Source organism: Hippichthys cyanospilos, chromosome 5, assembly GCF_059441005.1.
Source record: "Hippichthys cyanospilos isolate Australia breed blue-spotted pipefish chromosome 5, RoL_Hcya_1.0, whole genome shotgun sequence".
In the NCBI taxonomy this organism is placed as follows: domain Eukaryota; kingdom Metazoa; phylum Chordata; class Actinopteri; order Syngnathiformes; family Syngnathidae; genus Hippichthys; species Hippichthys cyanospilos.
In genome coordinates, this window is record NC_142373.1 from 489,826 (window position 1) to 513,178 (window position 23,353).

Here is a 23,353-nt window from a genome sequence, read left to right on the forward strand (position 1 = left end):
CACCATTAACTATACACCAAACAAACGCTGTTAGTGTCTCTCCAATGTTAAACATCGCTCTAATTCAGTTACTCAAGTAAGTTCCATATGCAATAATTATATATCTTGCAAAAATGTACAGAAATTACATTGATTAAAACATCATAACAGAATTACAAATGCAATTAATTTCAATAAAATGAAAATAAGAACTAACATTAGCTAGCATGTTATCTACACAAGTTGTTAAATCATCAAAAATTTGTTGGCACGTTATCATAAATGGCAACATTCTTACAGAGAAAACACATCTTATAGACATTCGTGGGCCAGATTTCACAGAGAGACAGAACAATGTGTATGTCACCGACAGTGACTGTTCTCAACCGAAGCAACACCGTTCTTCCTCACTACAAAATGTAATATCAACTGCGGACAGAGGCGGTTCCAAAAAACAAAAATCAAGTCAAATAAAGCACAGATCTATCCCTGTGGAAAGAATAAACTAAATTGCTTCCAAAACATTATTTCAGGTGCGCCCCTTGCGGCCCGGTGACAGTTGATACACGGATCGGATAGTTTAAGTTAGAAAGTAATTACTGAGGTGAGGTGACACACTTTAAAAGATGAATTTATTTCATAAGACACTCCATTTCATTTGCTTAATGCATTTGGTAGAAAAGAAAACCGTTTGTCTTGAAATGAGTTTGGTTTAGTCTGTGTCCTTGTCAACTGATTGTACAAAATCACCCTGGCAATATTGTTGTCTTATAAGGAGTATTCCATATACGTAGCTAGAACTGGTGTGTGAACTTACTGACTGCTCCTGCATAATAGTTGTTGGACAAACAAGATTTTCTTGTTTTTCGATTTTTTAACCTACCCGATACTTGAGGGTTTGTTTTCCTTGCTTTTTGTGTGGTTGCGTGTGTTCATGTGAACAAAGATTTGGTCAAAATGAAGTTTAAGTACCGTACAAGGCTCAGTAGTCTGTCAAGTGACTTGAGTCCCAAAAGTATGTTCATGAGATGGACATGTTACACCTGTGGTTAGTTAATGTCTTCCAGTCGTCTTTGTCCGTGTTCTGGTGTGCATCTGTTTGCCACCCGTTTTAGGTGTCACTGTATCCGCCTTGATGTGCTCAATGCCTCTGCAACACACAAGTTAAGTACAGGTTAGTCTGCAACTCTAGTCTGGCGTCTCCTCATGTTCCCCCTCTTCTTTCTCCGTTCCTTTTGAAACATCTCATCCAAGATGATCTACGCTGGTCTGCCTGGTTTGATTTGCCCCTCCCTCTACACTCGCAGGCACACATGGCCTATTGTTAAAACACTCAGAGTCCTGCAACTCCTGGCGGTGTGAGAAGACAAGCCACTTAAAGGATGCAATGTAATTAAGTGGTAAGCTGGTGGTCTTAAAAGTGGCCAGAGTACACCTCATCTCCCTGTCCTGGGCCCACCTGCACCTTTGTTTGATACCCAGGCTTCCCCTTCGAGGTCAAACACCCTTTCCCCTTTAATGACCTTCAACTTTGTCAGGGTTTCCTCTCAACTGCCCTCAACAACTTTACCCTCCCTCCCCCAATCTTCCATTAATTACAGCTTGACTGATTACAGGGACCATAGAGGGAAAGTGGCGGATACCATGTGGTGGGTCCATACAGGACACCACTGAATGTTTATTTTGCCATGCCAGTTATGCTATTGTTTTTGGGTGACCCCCATTGATCCCCATTGCCTGAAATGAATTAGGGCAAGGCTACATTAAGGCTCTCTATTTTCATCTCTGACAAACACCAACAAAGCTTAGAAAGACAGGTACTGATGAGCATTTTTTAATTGGTCAGTCAGTGAGTTAATGTGATTGCTACTTAACTGATAGTTAATTCACCTTACTTTAGAAAAAAAGCTATATCATCTTTAATCTCCCCCCGGCACTACTTTAGTTTGCTCTCTTGTTAGTTTCTTGACAAGTAAAACCATACCATGCTTCAGAACTACACTCCTCCAACGCTAGACTGTCGTGACTGTTCGTTAATTTCTTTGTTGGCAATAAGTGTACAATTTTGACATGCAACCAAAATAAAAATATTGAGCATGAAAAATTACTAATTTGTTGATAATTAGTTACTATTATTATTCTTGTTGTCGTTTATATCCAGTTAGTTTTATGTTTAATAGTATTATTATCATAGTTAGTTATTTAGTTAACTTCCAATAAGTTTATGCCTACTGTACCTATAGAAGAGGAGTATTATTCTTCACCTATTTTTACTGCCAAAACTGAAAAATGCAAGTCGAGACAGAACAATTTCTATTGGCCCTTTAGTTAAAGTAGATGGCTGGTTGTATCAAGAGTATTCTTATCTTCACCAAACAATATGCACACAACAAGAAGTCATGATTGCACTCTATTGTTTGGTTAGTCAGTCCCCATCAGTCATTTAGATGTATTTTTTATTCACTTTTTTACTGTCAAAGTTCATGTTCATCAGGGCCAAGTGGAGCAGCACCCAACCAAATGCAGCGTGGAGCTGTGGTTTAAAAAAATGAAAAGAGCGCTGTGATATATTTATGTATGCTTGTGGAGTTTGGAGCTGCAGATCACTACTTGGTCGAGAAAAGATTACCCAATTCTTCCGTCTTTCGTGTAAAAGAGCGCGTGCAGTTCGCTCATAATGGGGCCGATTGTGACAGGGACCCAATACGGTAGATTCAGGTTTTAGCGAGCGCTAGCAGTATGGCAGTTTACTACTGGGTAATGATGCACATTACTGCCACTTACAGGTCAGGAGTGGAACATTATCATCGTGGTCACCACAAGCCTTCAGCCAGATGAACGTTTTTAGGATTGTTTGCCCTTGATGAAGGTCTGATTTCTACTGTGTACTAGTTGTGTGGGATTTAATCCCTGGCCTCAAATACTCTCTGTGTTGTAGGTAGTGTGCTGGATGGCACATAGGCAAAGCTTTTCCTTATGAGATACTGTGCGTATTACAGTAATCTGGAGGGCCTCCTGCTCACTGTGGCGTGCGCCAGGCATCCTGGGCGGGCAATCTCAGAGACGATGGGGGGGCTCATCTTATTTCGGGGCACATTTGATGTGGCCTATATGGATGTTAGCAGAGCTAGAAGTGGAACAGAAGTCAACTAAAGACATTTTAGCATTATTTTAGGGGAGGGGGAAAGGAGCGGAGGGAACTTTTTAAATGCTGAAGGTGAGCAGTGACATACTTTATTTATTTTTTATTTTTTTTACATGGCATGCAGATTACTAAGACAAGGGCTGATTGAAATTCCAATAAATCAATCTCAAATGGAGGTGCCTCAGTGATTTTTGATTTGATGCAGGGTTCATGATTCCACTGTTGTGGAATTTCTCTCTGTGTATTTATTGACCTCGAACACCTAACTCCCTCCTTAAGATTAAAATTGTATTGAATAACAGGGCTGTAGAAATGGATATCAATGTATAACACACCCTAATAAATAAATCATCAAAATATGGGAATATAAATCTGTGTATGCAATACAGGAAGTAAGTCGCATTACTTTCATGCATGGTTTCTATAACTGTAACATGACAGAGGTGGTACTCCGATGTTGATAATTATGAGTAAATACCGATTAAAGACCAATGTGTCAAATGCTTTGGTTACTAAACATTGTCAGTGCTGTTGATGAGCGTTTTATGGCATCGGTAACCATTAAAACCATGAACTACGGCTGATGGGGTGGCAGTTCTTTTCATATTGCTCAGTGTTGATGTGTTGTCTGGAGCGCTGCAGGATCACCATAGTTACTGACACAAAAACGACTCCCAAGGTCATGAACCCATGTGACCTGGGTTCAGGGAGTACAGGGGGCAGGCTGTTGTCTGAGGCTTTCCCAAGAATAATAAGTAGGAAATTTTCACTTCCCAGACCTCCCAGTAACCCTCAGAGGGCCAAGATTTACGAGGCCCAGCGTGAACTCTCCTGATTTGCTTTATGACAGGACTTCCACCTTGCGCCCGGCCACTGTCATTAGCGCCTCTAAACATAGGCGACTCAGTGTCGTTGGGGGCAGGTGGGTGGGGGTGAGTTTATTTTGCATTGACATGTCGTCTGCTGCTGTTTGATTGTGTCCCAACTCTTCTTAAAAGTTGTTAACTGAAATCTAGCGGACTCGCATGGCTGAACAGCTGACGTTCGCTCTAATAGACATGTATGTGTGTGCACGCACACACGGCCGTGCACCGGCACTAGTGGAGACATGCACGGGTCACCTGGCAGGTCACGGCCCCCCTACTGGTCATCCCCTGCTGTAAGACCGCATTGATTATGTGCTTGTCTGCAGGCAAGAACTCAACCATGTGCCTTTTTAGCAACTGTACACGTGTGAGTATTATCAAGTGTCCATTTCAGAAACTTTTCCTAAAGCTATCAAATATTGTTTTCATCCTTTAGCCTAGGGCTGCACGATTATGTCCAAAATAATAATCATGATTATTTTGGTCAATATTGAAATCACAATTTAAAGAAGCAGAATGTACAAGTCTTCAAGACTTGATACTTAAAATTAAATAGAATGAACTACAAACAAAATAAAGTAAATAATAATTAAAACAAATTTAAAAACTTGACACACAGGGCAACCCTATCCCAGGGAATTTTTTATCACTCACTCAAGTAAGATTTAATTTATACTGACATGATGTAATGTATGCCATGTTAAATTTCAAAAGATATGTTTTTTAATCCTTTTAAAATAACAATTATCCAATACATATGTAATACAAATAATAATAAAAATGATGAAATAAGAATAATAATAAATACTAAATATTAACCAAATACATGACCAAAAATAAATCCCACAGCTGAAAACACAAATATAACCCCACGAAAAGCCGAAAACAAAAAAGACAATGTTTGCCCCTATCTGACCTGTATCTGATTTTTTTTGATCACTTGGAGCAAGAGAGAGAGAAAAGGGAGACGTTGCTGATACTGCACAAAATGCCATGACAAAAAAAAAACTCACTCTTTCCCTCAATAATTGACTGAACAGATTAAAAATATGCTGGCTGCATTATGATAGCCATTTTATTATGTCCAGGTACTCCCATTAACATGTTAAGCATGCCCGCTGTCTGTGATGTCACTATGTCTTCTGTGCGGATACGTGACAGTTCGGGCTGTTAAGCTTTCAGACACAGGTCACATACAGGTCGCATTCATTTGGAAATGTGAATGAACTCAAAAAAGAATTGGATGAAAAAAAAATGATATTGAGCTTTAAGTCCTGCCGTGTGAACCTAACCATTGATTTCTAAAGCACTTCTCAAGAGATCAATGGGTGCTTAATAAAAACTAATGAATGAAAATGTAGCTACAATCTTTACGTGTATGTGTGTGTGTGTGTGTGCGTGTGTGTGTGTGAGTGTTCATATGTTCTGTGACGAAATATATGCTTAAATGACTATAGAGCTTCTGTAATATGGAAGCACGTCAGAACCCACTGAAAAAAATAACCAGCGATATTTCAAGGTGAAGTAGTGGTTTTCATCTTTACACTGGTACACAACAGCAGCAGGTCGCAGTACACACAATATGTCAAGTACACATAATAATGGGTCACGGCAGCCACCCCTTAAAAACCACCAATTAAAGTATCAAATGAAAGGCCCGCTGCCTGAGCCTTTTTTAGCTATTATCTAGGTACAGTAGCTGCGGATGGAGATTTACACACTATTTTACTTGAGATTCTCTTTTTTTTTGCGCCCATATTGTGTCATTTTGGTTTTCTAAACGGTGCACAGACACGACATTTAATATAGGTGTGCAGTGTCAATGATTCAAAATAAACTGTTCAATATCAAGTCATGTATGACTTGTTACACTTTTATTTTGAAGTTCCTTCCGGAAGCAAGGTCGAGACAACGGTCTGTTATTTGATAATCTTTATCCCCCGGCGTGATATATAAGGTATGGAGCAGGGAGGTAGTGGAGGACAACTGTGGAGACGGGGTGTGATTTAGTCCACTTGAGACTCACAAGTGCAGCCTGACACCAGTGATATACAGTGTTGTCATAATCAAACGTAAGCCCATTTTGAAAAAATTTTATGTGGTCATAACCAATTAAATCTCCATAAGACCACTAAACACAGGTTTTGTGTACAGTGCATCCTTACAGACCTGGGAAACCCAATAAGACCAATTTTTATAATGATCAAATGAACTAAGTGCAAGCATCGGTATAGGTGACAATTTCTTAGCAGGGAGTTTAGAAGCACATCGAGTGAAGACGAGAAGATGGCGGCTGCTCTAATTAAAGAAAAGAAAAAGTGTCATCTGTTGTGAACCCCTGACGAGGGGCTGCCGCAAATCAATACACAGCTTGTGCTGTCATCATCATCATCATTATCAAGAACTGCCACTGTTGATGAGAGCAATTGAAGGAGAAAAGGAGTCTACAGGCCAGCTTCTACCATTTTCTTCAAGCGAGACAAAGTAAGGTAGATAAAACGCACATATGGTGTGGAACTTTGGTTCAAGTTAGTGTCTGCTTTGTGTGGATTCCAAGCACTGTCTATTTTTCAGACATCACCTGCAATTTCCGAATTAAAAAAAAAAAAAAAAAAAACAATAAAAATATGTATAATACTTTTGTATTATATATAATATGTATAATGTATCATACTTTTGTAGCACATTCTAGTTTATACATTTGTGTTCTAAAGTAAGTGTGTGTGTGTGTGTGTGTGTGTGGGGGGGGGGGGGGGGGGGGGGGGGGGGGGGGACGACTTTGGTCCGTTATCACAACGCTGAACCACCATAGCTTCATTAATGTAACATATTTTCCGCAGTAGAAGGCGCAGCTAAAAACCTTCAATTTTCAAAAACTCTCAGTGTGCTTCATAATTCAACAACGATGTCCAAAACACATAAAAACAAAGACTTACATGAATTGCTTTCAAAGCAGTCCTGGATGAGAGTCATCTGAATGAGCAAGGCCTGCTATAGTGAACACACAGTGACTTCCAGACTGCACCTCCAAAATAAAGCAGGCAACGTATGCTGATTGTACAGAATGAATAACGTTTGAATGACTTAGCTGATTGTTTTTTAATAAAATCTCTTTAGTGCAGCTCAATCTAGTGGCTGTATAATGTAACTCCATTTTGTGGATGCATATAATGCAACACCAGCCACTATTGTAGTTTCTATTTTGTGTGTGTTTTATAATCTGGTGCGCCTTATATGATTTGTTTTGTTTTAATAGCTCATTCATTAAATGTACGCCTTATAATCTCGTTTGCTTTATAGTGTGGAAAATACTTTCCGCTTCTTATGTTTTTCTCCAGAGTTTAATACCATCTGTCTTTCAAGTGTCAAAAACGGTTAGACGAAATTGCAAAACACACACAAAATGATCCTCTGATGCTAGCTGACATGACATAGAGCAATCTGAATTGATTATTCTTTTCACAATCCGTCACATATGATAATCTCAATGTCGTTTGAAGTTACGTGCAGTTTTCCACCGGAATTTTTGGCAAGCTTTAAATTATACAACTTGGTTTTAACTTGAAGGTTTCACTCAACATGTGCTTTTTGCCTTCCAAGAGGAGGATCAAACTGTTCACTAAGGTGGTAAACATTCCTGGAGGCTTCCCATGAGCAAATGATGACGTATCAAGCCCTTAAGGAGCGATGTTTTGCATGTGTGTGTGTTTGTGTGTGTGGGGGGGTGTGTGTGTGTCATTCCCTTGGCCAAAGTCAAAGGAAGCGCTTGGATCGTGTTCTTAAGCAAACATGGGGGTGCACAAAGCTCTTGACGCACATTAGCGTTGCAAATGTTTGCTACTATTTTGGTCTCAGAGGCCGCTCTATGGGACAACTTGCTTTGAATAAATGAATCCTGACAAGGAGAATCTGCATACAAAAGCAGAGCTCGAGAAAGCATACATACTTCTTTAAATGGCTTCCTTTGTTTATCACGCACAAATGTGGTCCTCTGTGCTTCTGTCTAGCATCTGCAAACATTTTCACCTTCTTATCACACACAAGAAAACTTAAAAGTGCATTTTTATCCTCACAAAAGGTTTGCAGTGCATTTACTGTAAATGACCAAGCGCTCCAGGGTCACAGTGCCTCAGGCTCTTTTAATATCATTTCATGCAAATGAGCTCATTGTTTTGTTTTAAACTTTACCTCTTTTTGATACTAATATAATATCTGTTATGAAGCTCTCTTCTAAGAGTCATTGAATGAGTGTTAATCATGTTCAAGTGTGACCTCACAGGACAACAAATTTGAAGGTACATCGTTTAAGATTTAGACCGTTTTTCAGTAAAAAGGAATACATTAAATGATTATTAATGTCAAAAGCATGCAAATAAATGTGTTCTTAACAACCTACAGTATGTTTTAAATATAATTGTAGGTCTAATTGTCATTCAATTATATCACATTGTCCCTTTAAAAAATATATTTTATAAATAACATCTGAACAAACAATTACTGTACCCCATATATTCTAATTATGATCAAATGGATAATACTAACTTTAGTTTTGCTATGCAGCTACGATAGTTTTGACATAAATAGACATGATTTCCATTGTTTAGTTTTTAGCATCAATAAAACATGTTACTTACCACAGAAATAAAGCAATCATTTCCTCCTGGCTCCAAAAGTGTAGTTCTGGATCTGAATTTCACCATATTTGTCTGCCTCTGTTATACTTCCTGTACACAGAAGTCCAAGATTAATTGCAGATAGAGCATGCAAAGAATGCAAAATAATGGCCATTACAAAAGAGGTGTTCTGATCGTTTCCATATTCTATAAAAAAGTTTTATTCAGCATTAACAGGGCCTGGATAAACATGAACATTTTTTTGAATAGGTTAATGAGTCCTTGTGTATACATATATCCTGAATGAAGAAAATCAGTAATACAAAAATGAAGTTGTGTTTTCTTATTAATCACAGGTTTTTTGACAAGAGCTAATCGGCCCAGACAACAGTTGCCTTGACAGGCATCGTGATCCACATTTGGACAAGGTGTAATTCACTTTTATTTTTTTCTTGTGACACATGGGAGAATATAGTGTGAATCCAGCCTAATGTCAACCTTCAATGCTTGTTTACTACAACCCTTCATCTCCTTTGTCAACCATTCTAATCAATTATCATGGTGATTATCACAACAAGCAAACAGTGTGTTCTTATGCCACACAATTAACATCTTCCACCATCAAAAAAAAAAAAAAAACACTGGCAGTACTCCCTGTCTTCCTGGAAGTGTTTAGTTGGCTAATATGTGTGACCTGGGATCAAACTGGCTCGGCATTGTGCTTCGATGCCGTCACATTAATCTAATTAAACGTTGCTGAAAATGAGCCTAGGCCTCAGATGATTGTCACCCCTCACATGTCCCCCCCATCCCCTCCCAAGTAGGCTAGAGGATGCCACATGGCTGCTGAAATGGCACCATTGTCCAAACTTAGCATTGACTTAAGCTACATACCTGTTCGCCGTTCCCGCTTATCTAATTAGGCGCGCGTCGTCATCCTCTGGGGGGCGGGTGTAAATAGAGCTGTAGGGGCCTGTCATATGAACAGTGGTGGAGAGAGCGGGATCCTCGTGGCGCCAAGGGATGAGATGATCGCTTGTGATTGACAGCTACCTCGAGACCGCCCTGATGGAGTTGTCAAGGCATCGCGCTCACGGCAGATGTCGTCCGCCGCGCTGCATTGCACACACGCCAGCATGCCGCACAGGATGGATATTTTTATCAAAGTATTGGATTACCGATTAGATTTTTTCAAACAAGCACTGCCAGTATTGCTACCAAGCAACAGAAGCCATGTGTTGTGTTTTTGTTTCAGGCCATGAAGGCAGTGGAATCTCAATTTAACCGACTAAATGAGGGTAACAGCTATTTATTAAAGCTGACTGTCCGTTGCATCAAAGTACTTTTTTTGGACTGAAACCACAATATGACTTATTATAATGTGAAATATGTGCTTTTTTCATAGTCTAAAAATACACACTACAGAACAAAGATATTGTAAATTGTGAATATACTGTAGTACAAAGAACGCTTGAAACTGTTTGAAATTGGGGAAAGACAATGTCATGCATCTGATCCCATTTCTGAGCCATATTGCGCCTGATTTTTGCCCGTGTTACAATTAGATCCCATAAATAAGGGCTATACAAAAAAAAAAACAACAACTGAATAACTGCACCAAAAATTGCATTGTTTGAGAGATGTGTCAACTATTTGCTCTAGTGAAAACAACACTATAACACAAATAGTGGATAAGATATGCTTTTTTGTCATGTATGGCTATGGTGATCCTTAGTACAAACAGCGTCCAAACTTGGTCCTCGAGGTTCCGCTGCCCTGCATGTTTTCCAGGTTTCATTCTTTGACACTCCTGACTCAAATGATCAGGGTCCTCATCAGGCTTCTGCTGAGATTGCTGATGAGTTAATCATTTGAATCAGGTGTGTAGAGGAAAAAAAAACTGGAAAACGTGCAGGATAGTGGCCCTTGAGGACCAGGTTTGGACACCGCTATCGTAAGACCATGCTAACGCCTAACGTCAATGCTTTCTATTACATGAAGGGGCTATTCCATAAAAAACAATATATGGGTATATAATGGCAGCCATGTTAGCTGGTTAAACATTCTCATCAAAAAGGATGTTTAAGTATACGTGGTGGCCATGTTAGCAGGGGAGAGAGTCACCCATTCCAAGATGGCCACCATTCTGGGTCATTTTTTTGGCTTGCTCTAGTTTACTGTCTAACAAGAGAGCAGCACCTCCCACAATAATGTGATCAGTTTTTGTCTTCTAATGGTATCATAAATGTGGCCAATTCTGATAAATTCTGGAACTACAGTAGAACTCCTTCACAACAAAATCACATTTGCAGCCAGAAATTTTTCACTACAGGGGACTATGTCTCAGACGGAAAAAAAAAAAAGTGTTGCGCAATTTACAATCTGACTGAAGTTACAAACAAAATCATCCAATATTAAAAAAAAGAAAAAGAAATTGCCAAATCTACAATAAGCATTCATTTTCATACTTACATCAACTCCTGGTGAGCACCACGTTGGGGAGAGATGAGGAGTCTGTTTAAAAACACTTGGAAGAATTTACATCATTTGAATTTACTAGTATTCTCTACCTCTGTTATAGTGTTGTTTGTATGCTATAGAGTCCATTTGCTGCCACCTATAGGATGGGAGAATATCGTCTGACTGTGGGGGAAGCCACTGTGAATATAAAGTGCTGCAAAACGCGTGGCGGCGCATCAAAAAGAAGAACAAGCTAGACTTTGGCTGCAGGCTTGTTTTCGTCGTAGTGAATTTCAGTGCAACGCAAATGAAGAAAAAATACATTTCGTATTATGCAACAGGGGGATTTTTCCTTGTATGAGGAAGTAAGAAAGAGGGGAATGCTTCAACGCATGGATTTTTTTTTTTCACACTGGGGGGTATTTTTACACATGCAGGTTTCATTGTAGAGGAGTTTTACTGTAATAGACTGAAATAGCCACTTTAGTAGGAACATTTTTAGTGGACTGATTCTCTGTCTGTGGCACTGTTCAAAGTCCAAAATTCCACTGAATTGGACTCAGTAAAGGAAAGAGAAACCTTGCAAATAAAACAAAAAAAGACTTAAAAATCAATGACAATTTAATTTAACAAAATATTAGAATTTAGGTATTAAATGTACAGTAGTTCGGTGCTTTGGTAAATGTTTAGACCAGCAGCAAAGGCTTTGCTGGACTTGAAAGCCAACTACCGTCGTCGAATTTGTTTGGTAAAAAAGGATGCCATCGAGGTGTGGGAAAGCCACCCGATCCTGCGGGTGGGAACTCAGTGGGAAAACTATCCCGTTTCTCACTTGTGCCTTCAGAACAGGGTGTTCGTTTGGACAAGGTGGATTGTGTTACTGGCAGGACAAGGGTTCTTGTGAAAATCTAAACTCTGATTTGGTTCTGGTAGCGTTTCATCACACATGTCCAATGCTAGTCAGCGGGGTGCATTTGTTTATAGAAACCTTTCCCACCATCGGCAGATGTAAGAGGATGAGTGTTAAAAAATATGAACATATTTTCGATGATTGCTGCACCTAATGAAAATGTTATGGAACAGGGATATTTGCACCCCTGGAGTTGTGCCAAGTCTGAAATATAGATTTACTTCTGTTTACCCAGTGAGTCTTTGGATCTTATTTGCATGATTAAATGTCACATTGTTGGTTTTTGCATAACTCAAAACCTGACCAATTTTCTCCACACACTCAAAATCCATTCGATTGCAAAATAAAAGACAAAACAGGAAATATAAAGATTAACTATCCAGCACTAGTTCTTTCAAAATGACTGGGATCAAGCACCCATTTCTTCTGCCTCTTTGGAAATAGTAAGGGGAAAAACAAATATGGCCACCATGAGTGAGCTTCACTTGTCTTGTGCACAGCTGCTACCCAGCCTAGGGAGGCATCAGCCTAGCGCACCACATCAACCCCCCCCCTTCCACCCTCCCCGCAGCTACCTATCATCTGGAGCGGTGGGTGTGGTGGTGTTTGAGGCCGGTGGGAATCAGCTGACTGGCACCTGGGCTGCCAACCAGATGATGGCTAGATCCTGGAGGGGTGGGAATACATTGCGGTTTGGTCACTGGTAAAGCCGAGGGCAGGGAACTGATGTCTATAGTGTAGATTCGTGAGCGAATCTGCGCTGGTCAACAAGATCTTCACCGGCATCAATCTGGTGGTGCTGGGCTTCGTCATCATCTCGGGCTTCGTAAAAGGCGACACGACCAATTGGAACCTCACGCTGGACAACTACACCAGTTTCCTGAATCAAAGCAACGGCAGCAATGTTGAAAAAGATTTTGGGACCGGCGGATTTGCTCCGTTTGGCCTCGCCGGCATCCTGTCTGGTGCCGCCACCTGCTTCTACGCCTTTGTTGGCTAATTATTCAGTACTACCACATACATAAGATGGCGGCGCGTGTATACGCAGCGGCCACTCGCTCTCCCGACAATGCGTTGTCTTGTGTACATGTAAAACGCAGAGGATAGTGAGAAGCGCTATTTCGATTCCTGATTGTATGTTAAGCACATGTGAAGAAATTGACAATAAACTTGACTTTGACTTTGACACTGTACAAAGTATCTTTTTAACATGATGTGGGGAATTTGGTCAGTGGGTTACAATTCTTCTTCTTCTACTTACTTTAATTTTCTCCACCAGCAATCTGATGGTCCATCTGGGCTCGAAGCATTTTATTAGGTCCGGCTTGAATTCTATTGTGAAACCTGCCAAAATAACAAAATAACCAAATAAAACTTTCTTCATATAGGCTTAGTAGAACAGATGCCAGGTGACGTTTCTGGGGGATAACAAACAGGTAAACAAGACATAAGGGACATTGAAGGAATTTCATTCAATTCAGAGCCACCACAAAATTAAAATGATTTCTGGAGCTCTTCATATGGTTGTGTGTTTGCCATCATGATAATGTCCTGCGGTGTCCTTCTGGGATACCGCATTCCATCAGGATTCTATCAGATTTTTTTAAGCGAAAATCAGAAAAAGATATGCAAGAACATTGTAAAAGAACAAGTTTAGTACATCAATGCATTTTTTCTCTTTTTCTCTTTTTACTTGTATTGCTAATTATTATTTCTGTTTCAACACACAGATATAGCTCTCATGATTTAGTCTTTTTAACACACCGTTATTGCTGACTCACTAACGATAAGCATCAACTGAAATGTTCAACCATTGAGATCATTTTAAACTTAATAAAAAAAGAAGAGCAATGCGCCTATTGCAGAGAACAACCTTCTCAAGTTTGTGTGTGTCTGTTGTGAAATCCATTGTTACAGTAAAGTAAACATTGCTAGGTAATATACGATAGCCTACGACCACAAGTTAGAAAAAATGTATTCTGTAACAGGTGGTTTGGATAGTAGGACAACAGAGGTGTGGACAAGTAACCTTGCACGACAAACAAGAGATTACTGTTCTGCAGATTACAGTCTGATTTTACATTAAGTATTTGATCAATTTTGTTATGTAATTTTGTTTGCTTCATAGAATGAGAACAGAGGAAAGTGAGGGTAGCACGGTGGATTAGTGGTTTGCACGTCCGCCTCACACTTTTGAGTTCTGCTGCCTGGAGACATCTGGGATGGGCACCAGAGAGCTCACACAGCTAATGAGGGATAGCGGCTAAGAAAATGGATGGATGGAAAATGAATCAATTTCACCGACACTGTTTGACTGTTACCTGAAACAAATAAATGTGTTCTACCCACAGATATATGGTCGGACAACTGTAAAGGAAACATATAAAATTGTTTTCAAAGACATGTTTTGTTTTGTTTCATGTCCATGTTTTCACATCCCTTGTGTCAGTGTCTTATTAGTTTGATTGGATCTACCTGTCTTCATCAACCTGTTCCCTTTTGTCAGCCAATCAGCTCCCTGCACCACTTGCGTCTTGTTCAGGTGTTCATTGTGGTCTCATCAGTTTGTATTTTATTTAGGTTCCTGGTTTCTTTCAGTTTTCGGATTATTGTTGTGCTCTTCTATCTAGTGACGAGTGAATGAGGCTTTCTGTCGCTCAGACACATTGAGCAAATGTGATACTATGTTGGCACTTTGTTGATCAATGGGACACCTGAAGGATCTTACTTGCATTGCACCTTACCTATTAACAATATCATGTATTTATGTTTGTATGATATGTCATTATATGCTATTTCAATTTTAATCCATTTCTAAAATATATTTGAAATATTTTGTTAATAAATAATATGGGAAATGTGCCAATGTGAAAATCAGAGAAAGAATATTATGTACTATGTTCATGTATTTTTATTTAAAAAAAACAAACAAAAAATAGCATTTTGCCTGTAAAATGATTCTTTTTTCTGCAAAACTCACACAGGTTTTCGATGTGGATGGTGTGTTTGAAAACAATGTATGTATATAATATATACTAAAGTGATATCCACTGCTTACTCTATGGAGGCATTTTCTATGCAAACCTTAATGTGTGGCAAAACGTGATGGCTCATAATATATTCTAGAATATACGTGGAAGTATGTTGTTTAAAAAATATGTTGTAAACGAAATAACAACAAATTTCTATCAGTTACGCATGCTTTCTCTAGGAGTCAAGATTCAGTTAGAAACAGAAGACAAACTTGTATTGCAATGCACTAACGAAGTATATGACTTTAGATTGCTTAAAAATTACACTTTACTTAGAACTCTGTACATTTTTCTACAAAAAAAGGTTATTTGGTTAGTCAAAACTGACAACTTGCGCTTGTGACAAAAATCCAGTATATAAAACATAACCCACCATCATTTTACAGCATTTTTGAGGTTGTGTCATAATCAAATAAAACTATATGATCCATTATGCTAAGATGTTGGTTTGCGAAATTACCCTACATGTTTGCATATCCTCATATGGTCTTGTGGCGTCCCGCTGTTTCACCGCGCTGGTCGGGCTCTGTTGCCATAGCCATGCTCTTTGGCAGCCCCCTCAACTCCTCCACCCACATTGCCATGGGAATGAACCCCAACAAAGAGATTTAACGGTTTGATGTTGATATAGAGTGTCTTCCAAATCAATATCCAGTGAGGATTCATCTCATTGCGGAATCAGTTTTAATAGAAACACATCTCATGTAAATATGAGCCAGCTTATTGTTTGGGTTTAATGCTGCTCGCAATGTCCAGGACAAAGACAGCTGAAGGCCCTCAGATGTTTTGCTCGGAAAAATAATGGCAGGGCTTCTTGGTGTCATTTGTGAATGATATCACACAAAAACATAACACTGAAAAATAAAACTCAAGGACTTGCTACCATGATTTTTGAGCAAATATTTTTTTTTCTACTATTTCTTTCTCAAATTCTTATATTCTTTAAAAACAAGGACCTTTCCACAGACTTTGCACTGACGACTAATCTACCTACCAAAGCAGCACAAGGCGTAATTGGGGGTTCAGTATCTTGCCCAAGTACTCTTCAACATGGTCACATTGGTTGTGGGATTGAATCCACACCTTCCCAGATGGGAGACATTGTCACCACCATTGAGTCAAGCTGCCCCTGATAATTAGTAGTGACGTTCAATGGCACGGATTTCCAACTCAATCTCAGTCTAGTATTATTGAAAAAACATGTCTTTTCTGCTCCTGTATCTTCTGGTATTTTCGTTGATGTATGCAGTAAGGGAGAGGTGTTATGCTCCACAACTGTGACCTTTTTTTCAGATCATCAAAAGTTTAGTATATTTTCTGCCAGCAAAATGTCAGGCGCACTAGGGTTGTGTAAAAGCAAAAACCCTCGGTGGGCCACTATGCAAACACGCTAAAGGTGGCTTGCGCCAGCATGAATATCAAGATGCGCTTGATGTTTTTCCTTGTCTTTGTTTCAAATTATAGCTTCATACATTTATAAATATTTATTATGTATTATGCAGTATATATTATTAATTAAATTATATACTTGTTTTTCATATATTTATGTATTATACATTTGATTAAGTAATGATATATGTATATTACTGAACTCAGAAATAATGTGTATTAAGATAGCTTTCTAAAAATCCTTGGTGAATCAAACTGAAAAAGATTGTAAATATATATATATAAATATATATATATATATATATATATATATATATATATATATATATATATATATATATATATATATATATATATATATATATATATATATATATATATATATGAAAAGAAAACCATGAAGCATAAGATTGGGGGGGTTGAAAGTTCAAAATGTTTGGTGACATTTTTTGCGTGTGACATTTAAGATTTTAGTATTTAAATAAACATAAATTTAATGTTAAAAATAACACCAAAAATCTCTTCAGGCGTAGGGATTAAACAATCACACATTCTTTTCAAACATGAGCCTGCTTTCAAGGTTTTTGTTCACAAAAAAATTGTCCAACCATTTACTTCTCCTGTCGCTGGCCTGCTGGTGCTTATTCCAGTATGTGTGGAAAGCCTGGACTTGTTGCCAGCCAATCACATGGCACACATGTACAGTACAAACAACCATTCACGCCTAGGGGCAACTTGAGGTGTCCAATATACCTATTATGCATATTTTATGAATGTGATATTTATGAATGTGGGAAGTGTCCCCAGTGAGGATTCGCACAAGCATGGGAAGAATATGCAGTGCAACACAGGAAGGCCGGGCTGGAATTGAACCTCGGACATTTGAACTGTGTGGGTGACGCATCTTCCACCGAGCCGCCCTAGAAACTCGTATCTTTAGTAGTGGCTTTTGGGATAGCGGACATACGCACTGCTGTCCTCTCATCATGTTTTCCACCTTTGCCATCAGTGCTCCTCTGTGGTGCCATCACAGACACACGTACACACGCACTGACGCAGAAACAACAAAAAAAAAGCAAAGACAAAACTCGCGTGACGTCATGCACGGCTGCGGTGATGATCTTACACAAAGAAGCAAACATGTTTTCGTCTCTCGAGACTGCATACACACAACCCAGCTCAATCAAAAAAAAAATGAGGCGAGGCAAGAGCGTGCCCTCAGTAAAGTACATCTAACACATTGTTTACCATAGCAAACAGTCACATGGCCTGAAAGTGAATGTCATAGTAGTAACACTCACCGTCTCTTTTGTTGTTTTTTTCTGAGCCTTAGTCAGGACGCCTTGTGCATGAGCGTACAGTACACAGGCGCTGTACGGTGATTGAGAGAAGGGCAATGATTTGAATGGCCTCAGGAAACATATCTTCAAAATTTATAGCAATAACGGGGAGTGGGGCCAAACTAAGATTTCTTTCACGGGGGCCTCAAATCACGCAAGAACACTTGAGTGCGCATACGCACCTGTGGTCCAACGCAGAGCTCCAAATAAATAATTCAGTATATTTACCTGATCACTTCTCTTGCTAGCTGTTGCATGCTTGCTTGCGAGATAAATAAATGAAGCGAGAGGGCCAACATGGGAATGCACGCATAGCTAATTGAGCAGTGGGGAGATGGGGGATGGGATGAAATTCAATGGTGGAGATGTACAGGTTGGTCTCATTCAGAGGTATGTTGCCATCTTCTGGTCCCGGAGACACACTTCAGGGAGAAAAAGGTGCATTTAATGTGCCGGTCCAAACTCCTGTTATACTCACGAATACAAGCAGAACACTGGTATAGAATCAATTGGATTTTCTCAAAATACAAAAACTAGTTAGAGATCTTTTACAGAGAGAAAGTTACAAATCAAAACATAAGCTCTGAAATAGATTCAAAAGATTTTTTTTTTTTCAAAGACACAAAATATTCCATCATAATCAAGACAGTCATCACGTGCAGAAAATATAGTATGCCTTTACCTAGTACTGGACGTCAAACCGAAAAATGCTGAAAAGATTTGATGAAAACTGCTCTGGGAGGCTGCCAAAAGGCCCACCACAATACTATGCCGGAGCTGCAAGATTTTGTCAAATGCTGGCTGTTCAGCACATGTGACAACAGTCGATGGTCCTCAGCATACTCCTGGGTTATTAAAAAAGGTGAAAATCAGTACCCTACAGTTACAAAAGGGTGTGCACACATGTGCAACCACATAATCATATGTTTTGGTTTTTACTTTTACTAAATATTTTTTATCTGATTAAAATTGGCATCTTAACAGGGGTGTGTGTATTTTTTGTATCTGCTATGTAACATTAGCATACAGCAACATATTGTATTTTGGGATCAATTCATTTGATGTCATATGCAGTTATGGGAGCGTGTGCGAACCTGTGCAAAAACATTATCTTATTGAAGTTTCCCCACTCTAAAAGGTTTATTTTTACAAAGTTGTAAAGGGTATACAGCAATGCAGGAGAAAGTTTTACGATTACTGTTGGATTCTTGCACTCCCACTTCTTGGTATCAAACCGTGCAAATGAACAAGTGTATAGATTTTTAAACATAGCAATGACTTTGGCACAGTAGTAAATCAAGGAAATACAACTGTCTATTTGCTATTAAATTGAAAATAGGGCATGAAAAAACATTTGGTGAATTTAAACAATAAGTGTGTCTTCTCCAGCTTATCAGTGGTACTAATATTATAAGTAATAATCGTCATAATCATCAATAGGAATGCACGAATACTGATATCGAGGATCGAATTGGGCCCATTTCAGGGTATCAGTCCTTGCGATGGCAGCTGATACTAGTACCGGCGGCTTTCTTGGAGCATTTTAATGATGACAAATTAGAAATGACAAATTAAACGACTATAATATTGCAATTAATTTCATTAAACTTGAGCAAAAATGCTATAGTGGAATAGGTATTTATTGAAAACCACCTGCCATTGTCTTTTGAGTTGAAATTGTGTGTCTCTCACGGATTAGTGGTATCGGTACATGTTATCAGTATTGGTGACTACTCAAGAGTAACTTCCTAGCACTGGTATTGTGAAAAAAGTGGTATCAGACATCCATAATAATAATAATAATAATAATAATAATAACAATAATAATAATGTTTATATATTGTCATTGTCTGAGCATTAAGGGCTCTTTTAATGTGTTGTCGCTCTCATGACTGTGATCCATAACATAAAGACTGCAAGTTTCAGTTATGCAACACAAGAAGAATGATGCCAAAGGTCGCGTTCTTGAACGGAACACACTCGATTGCCCTTCAGCCTAATAGTTTACACCACAAACTTTACTGATGCGGAATAATATTCTATTTACATGCAAATACGCTGGAAAAACACAAAAAAATGTGAGTTAATTTTTTATTTATCCATTTGCGGTGTGATTATTCCACATATGAGTCCACTTTCTGAATCATAATTGTAATTATTTGCTCATCATTTGCTTCCCCTTAAATAGTTTCCCCTGCTCCGAGGGTGAGCTCTACTAAGCCTCAGCTGTATTTGGAGTGAAAATATTGTTTTGCACGTCGCCACAGCTGCTCCACTTTGGCTAACGTGGGCCTTTGAGGAGCAGCTAAGAGCTTTGCTCTGACAGCTTGCCCGCCCCCTTTGAAGGCAAGACACTGGATATCCCCTCGGATCTGGAACACGGTCCCAGAGTAAACACTGATGGTCTGGAGGTTAACTCGCCCGAGCGCACTGCTGAAATGCATGCGGCTTCAATGAGGACGGGCCCCCTCCCTACCCCGGGTCGCCGTGTCAGCCTCGGCCTGCCTGAGACCCTTTGCAACTTTGTTCGGCGTTTTCGGACGCTGCGTGCGTGCGTGTATGATCCGGGCTTGTCAGTGCCAATTATATGGCTTTAATTGTAAAAACACATTAGGTTGAAGTTAAATCCTTCTTGTGTGTTGGGCCTCCAATAATCAGAAGAAACAGGCTCCTGTTGATTTCCTAAACAAATTCACTATATTTTATTTATTTATTTTTTTGGCATGATAGAGGTACATTTGTTGCTGTTACAAAGATACAAAGGCTCCAAATAAAACTTTGACCTGAGTTGATGAAGTTAGTTTCAAGAGGAATGATCTATTTTTAAACTTGATCCTGATTGAATTCAACAGTGCAACGTTCATCGTGGGCTTTTCATTTGATTGGACAGTTGTCAGAAGCGTTGGACTACTATTTAGCAAAGTTACAGGACCCCTGTGATGTTTATGAGATCACTAATTGGCATAAGGAGAGAGCGAAAGAGTGATGCGTGCAAACGCATGATGAAAATCAAATGTTCATGTTGATATGTCGTAATATAGTGGGTGTGATGCTTGATTAAACTGTGTGTGTGTGTGCATGTGTGTGTGGTTGAGAGTTAATGAAGAAGTGCTTTATTAAATATGGTGCAAATGTAAGGATTGTTTTTAATAGCAAAAGGAAAGTAAATTGATAATGTACGTTATATTAGAGCAAATCTACTCTCTAGCCCACTTAAATTAGAGAAGAGAAGACAAGACAATGGGTTCATAGTCAATGTATAGCAGGAATACGACAAAATGGTGCATATTATAATAAACAAAAAAAAGACTAAATATTATTGAATACAATTCATAGTTTCACAGAATGCAGGTATTTTTAGTGTGCTCATTTGGTTGTACTGATTCTTTTTATTTAGTTTCATAATACAAGTAAAATAAAACCATAAATGTTTTCATTTGTTCTTCACAAACTGGAAGCAAAAATAAAAATATTCTAATAATATTTTAAAGTGTTCACGATTTTTTTTTTAATTTGTGTTTGATATGCCATTTATGGACAAGTAAATTAAAAGCACATGCAAAGGTTTATTTAAAAAAAAAAACCTGTCTTGAAAATTAATATAAATATAATGGAAAAGTATATATTTTCAGTATGTCCAAAACACTTTCTCAACGTTCTTCTTAAATAAATATTTCCAATAATGCTCCCATGTATTTGAAAAGAGCATTTCTGCACGCTTGTCTGCCAGCAGAGAATTGTTTTGTGGGCAACAGTCCCCCTAGAGGCCTTACTGTGAACTGCGGTCCTATTTGCCTAATATGGAGCGCTTTTGAAACAAATGAATAAAGTTTAAAGATCTATGATTGCTCAAAGAGCCCTCGTATTCTTTCTTTTCTACTTATCTTCATTTGACACTCTTTAGGGTGACAGCTGCTCCCACTCACATAATAAACACACACACACACAAGCACATGTAAGTGATTTCAGATTTCCAGTGAAAGGCTAAAAAATGAGAAGGAATTGGGGGCTTTAATTGCTTTTTCATGATCCAGCAATGGTGCGGCAAAGAGCAGCGTAAAGAAGCCCAATTAGACTCTTTTGAGCCGCGGCTGCAGACAGCGGGGTTCAAGACTTGATTGTCTTTCTCCGCTAGCTGCAAGGTGATAGCGGCCTGGACCCCTATTACCCTCGTAGCCTTCTGTTAAATTTGCCAGGGAAAGGAAACAAAAAAAAAAAAAAAATAATGGCTGCACCCGGGCGAGAACAAAAGGCTCGGCGGTTTCGCCAAAAGAAGCCGGGAAAGAAAGATCCCTGAAGGATGCATTCATTTGGTACGGGCTCGCACTGGCCATTGGAGCAAGCAGGAAGCGCCGACTTGTTCGGCCGCCTCAAAATGCAACGGGAAGTTGTTCACAGCAGATGCTCTGTATTAATTGGTCTACCAAGGCCTGACCCTGGCGCCTGTGCTCATATTTAGTATTTGCTATACGCAGACTTCTTGAGGGAGTGCTTGTGGCGTTGCCTCATCCGGCCGCCGCCATGACGGATGGGCCTGTCTTTCTTATTTTTGGGGGGGGGGTTATCCATGTAGAGCGCAAAGGCTAGCCATATGCCACTGGCACAGACCCCGTTCCAAACGCCGCCCACTGCAGCAGGCAGGGAGTGAGGATGCGCAAGACGAGTCAGCAGGATGGAAGCAGGAGAAAAACGATGCCGCGTCACCATCATCTCCCACCCTTGGGTGACTTTGGAGAAAGTTGGGGAAATGTGCACGTCGGGTGCTTTCGTCTGGATAGATACATGCAAATAATGGGGCTGATTTTGAGCGTCATTTCCCCTTCAGATCGTCAGCTAGCTGTTGACGGGAGAATGAGTTAAACCCGTTACCAGAACGTTTACCACTTTCTCCACGTTTTGTTTCAGTGCAACACTTTTTCTTTGTATTTTCCGCCATTTTCCACCATGCTGCCCCTTACAGGCGAGTCTTGGTAAAACAACATGTTTGAGATGTGCAGCATGGAAACGCTTGCCTTTTATTTTTCCACATTTTTGGGTTATAACTCATGTTGGTTACGATGTTAAAAATCAGTATGTGAATACATTAAGCTCGTTGGCAGGGTTTTGCAAAAATTCTATGGAATTTTGTGGAAAGGTCACGAGGTGGCTAATCTTTTTTTTTTTTTTTCAATTTTAAAATGAACACCCAACAAAAAGAAAAAAAACATGTTTCTGATATTAATATATACATACAGTACCAGTTTAAAGTTTGTAAATACCCTCTATTTATTTTAAATAGTTAAGCAATATCAGGAATTGTTGAACAAACCTTAAATCATTACGAGGACATATTGATACAATTATTCAATAAACAGAGAACGATATTAATCAAATAATAATGTTTTATCATTGAGATTTTTTTGGTCCAGTTGACAACTATTTACATCTTGGTATTTTCTCAGACAACTTTATGATGAGGATGATGTTTTATGACCTACAATAACTTTTCAGTATCGGTATTTTCGACAGTTTAAGAGCTTGAAGGTCTTGACCTTTTATTGGTTTGAGGTCATTTGAAATTGAACGTGTTTAAACTTTGACTGCTTCTAGATGTGCAAATGTTTTCAATGCATGCTAATA

The 23,353-nt window shown here is 39.1% G+C and overlaps 1 long non-coding RNA gene across 3 annotated transcripts; it reads right to left on the bottom strand.

Annotated features, from left to right (window-relative positions):
- Positions 1 to 31: 31 nt before the first annotated feature.
- On the bottom strand, positions 32 to 18,127 carry LOC148423090 (uncharacterized). Of its 3 annotated transcripts, XR_015865669.1 has the most exons (7): positions 17,963 to 18,127; positions 17,696 to 17,765; positions 13,235 to 13,317; positions 9,498 to 9,718; positions 8,625 to 8,714; positions 6,927 to 7,015; positions 32 to 1,129 (listed from the first exon to the last, which is right to left on the bottom strand). It is a non-coding gene; the product is annotated as an uncharacterized LOC148423090 (long non-coding RNA). The 3 variants fall into 3 exon arrangements; XR_015865668.1 differs by lacking the exon at positions 6,927 to 7,015; XR_015865670.1 differs by lacking the exons at positions 32 to 1,129; positions 6,927 to 7,015 and adding an exon at positions 7,982 to 8,000.
- Positions 18,128 to 23,353: the final 5,226 nt, after the last annotated feature.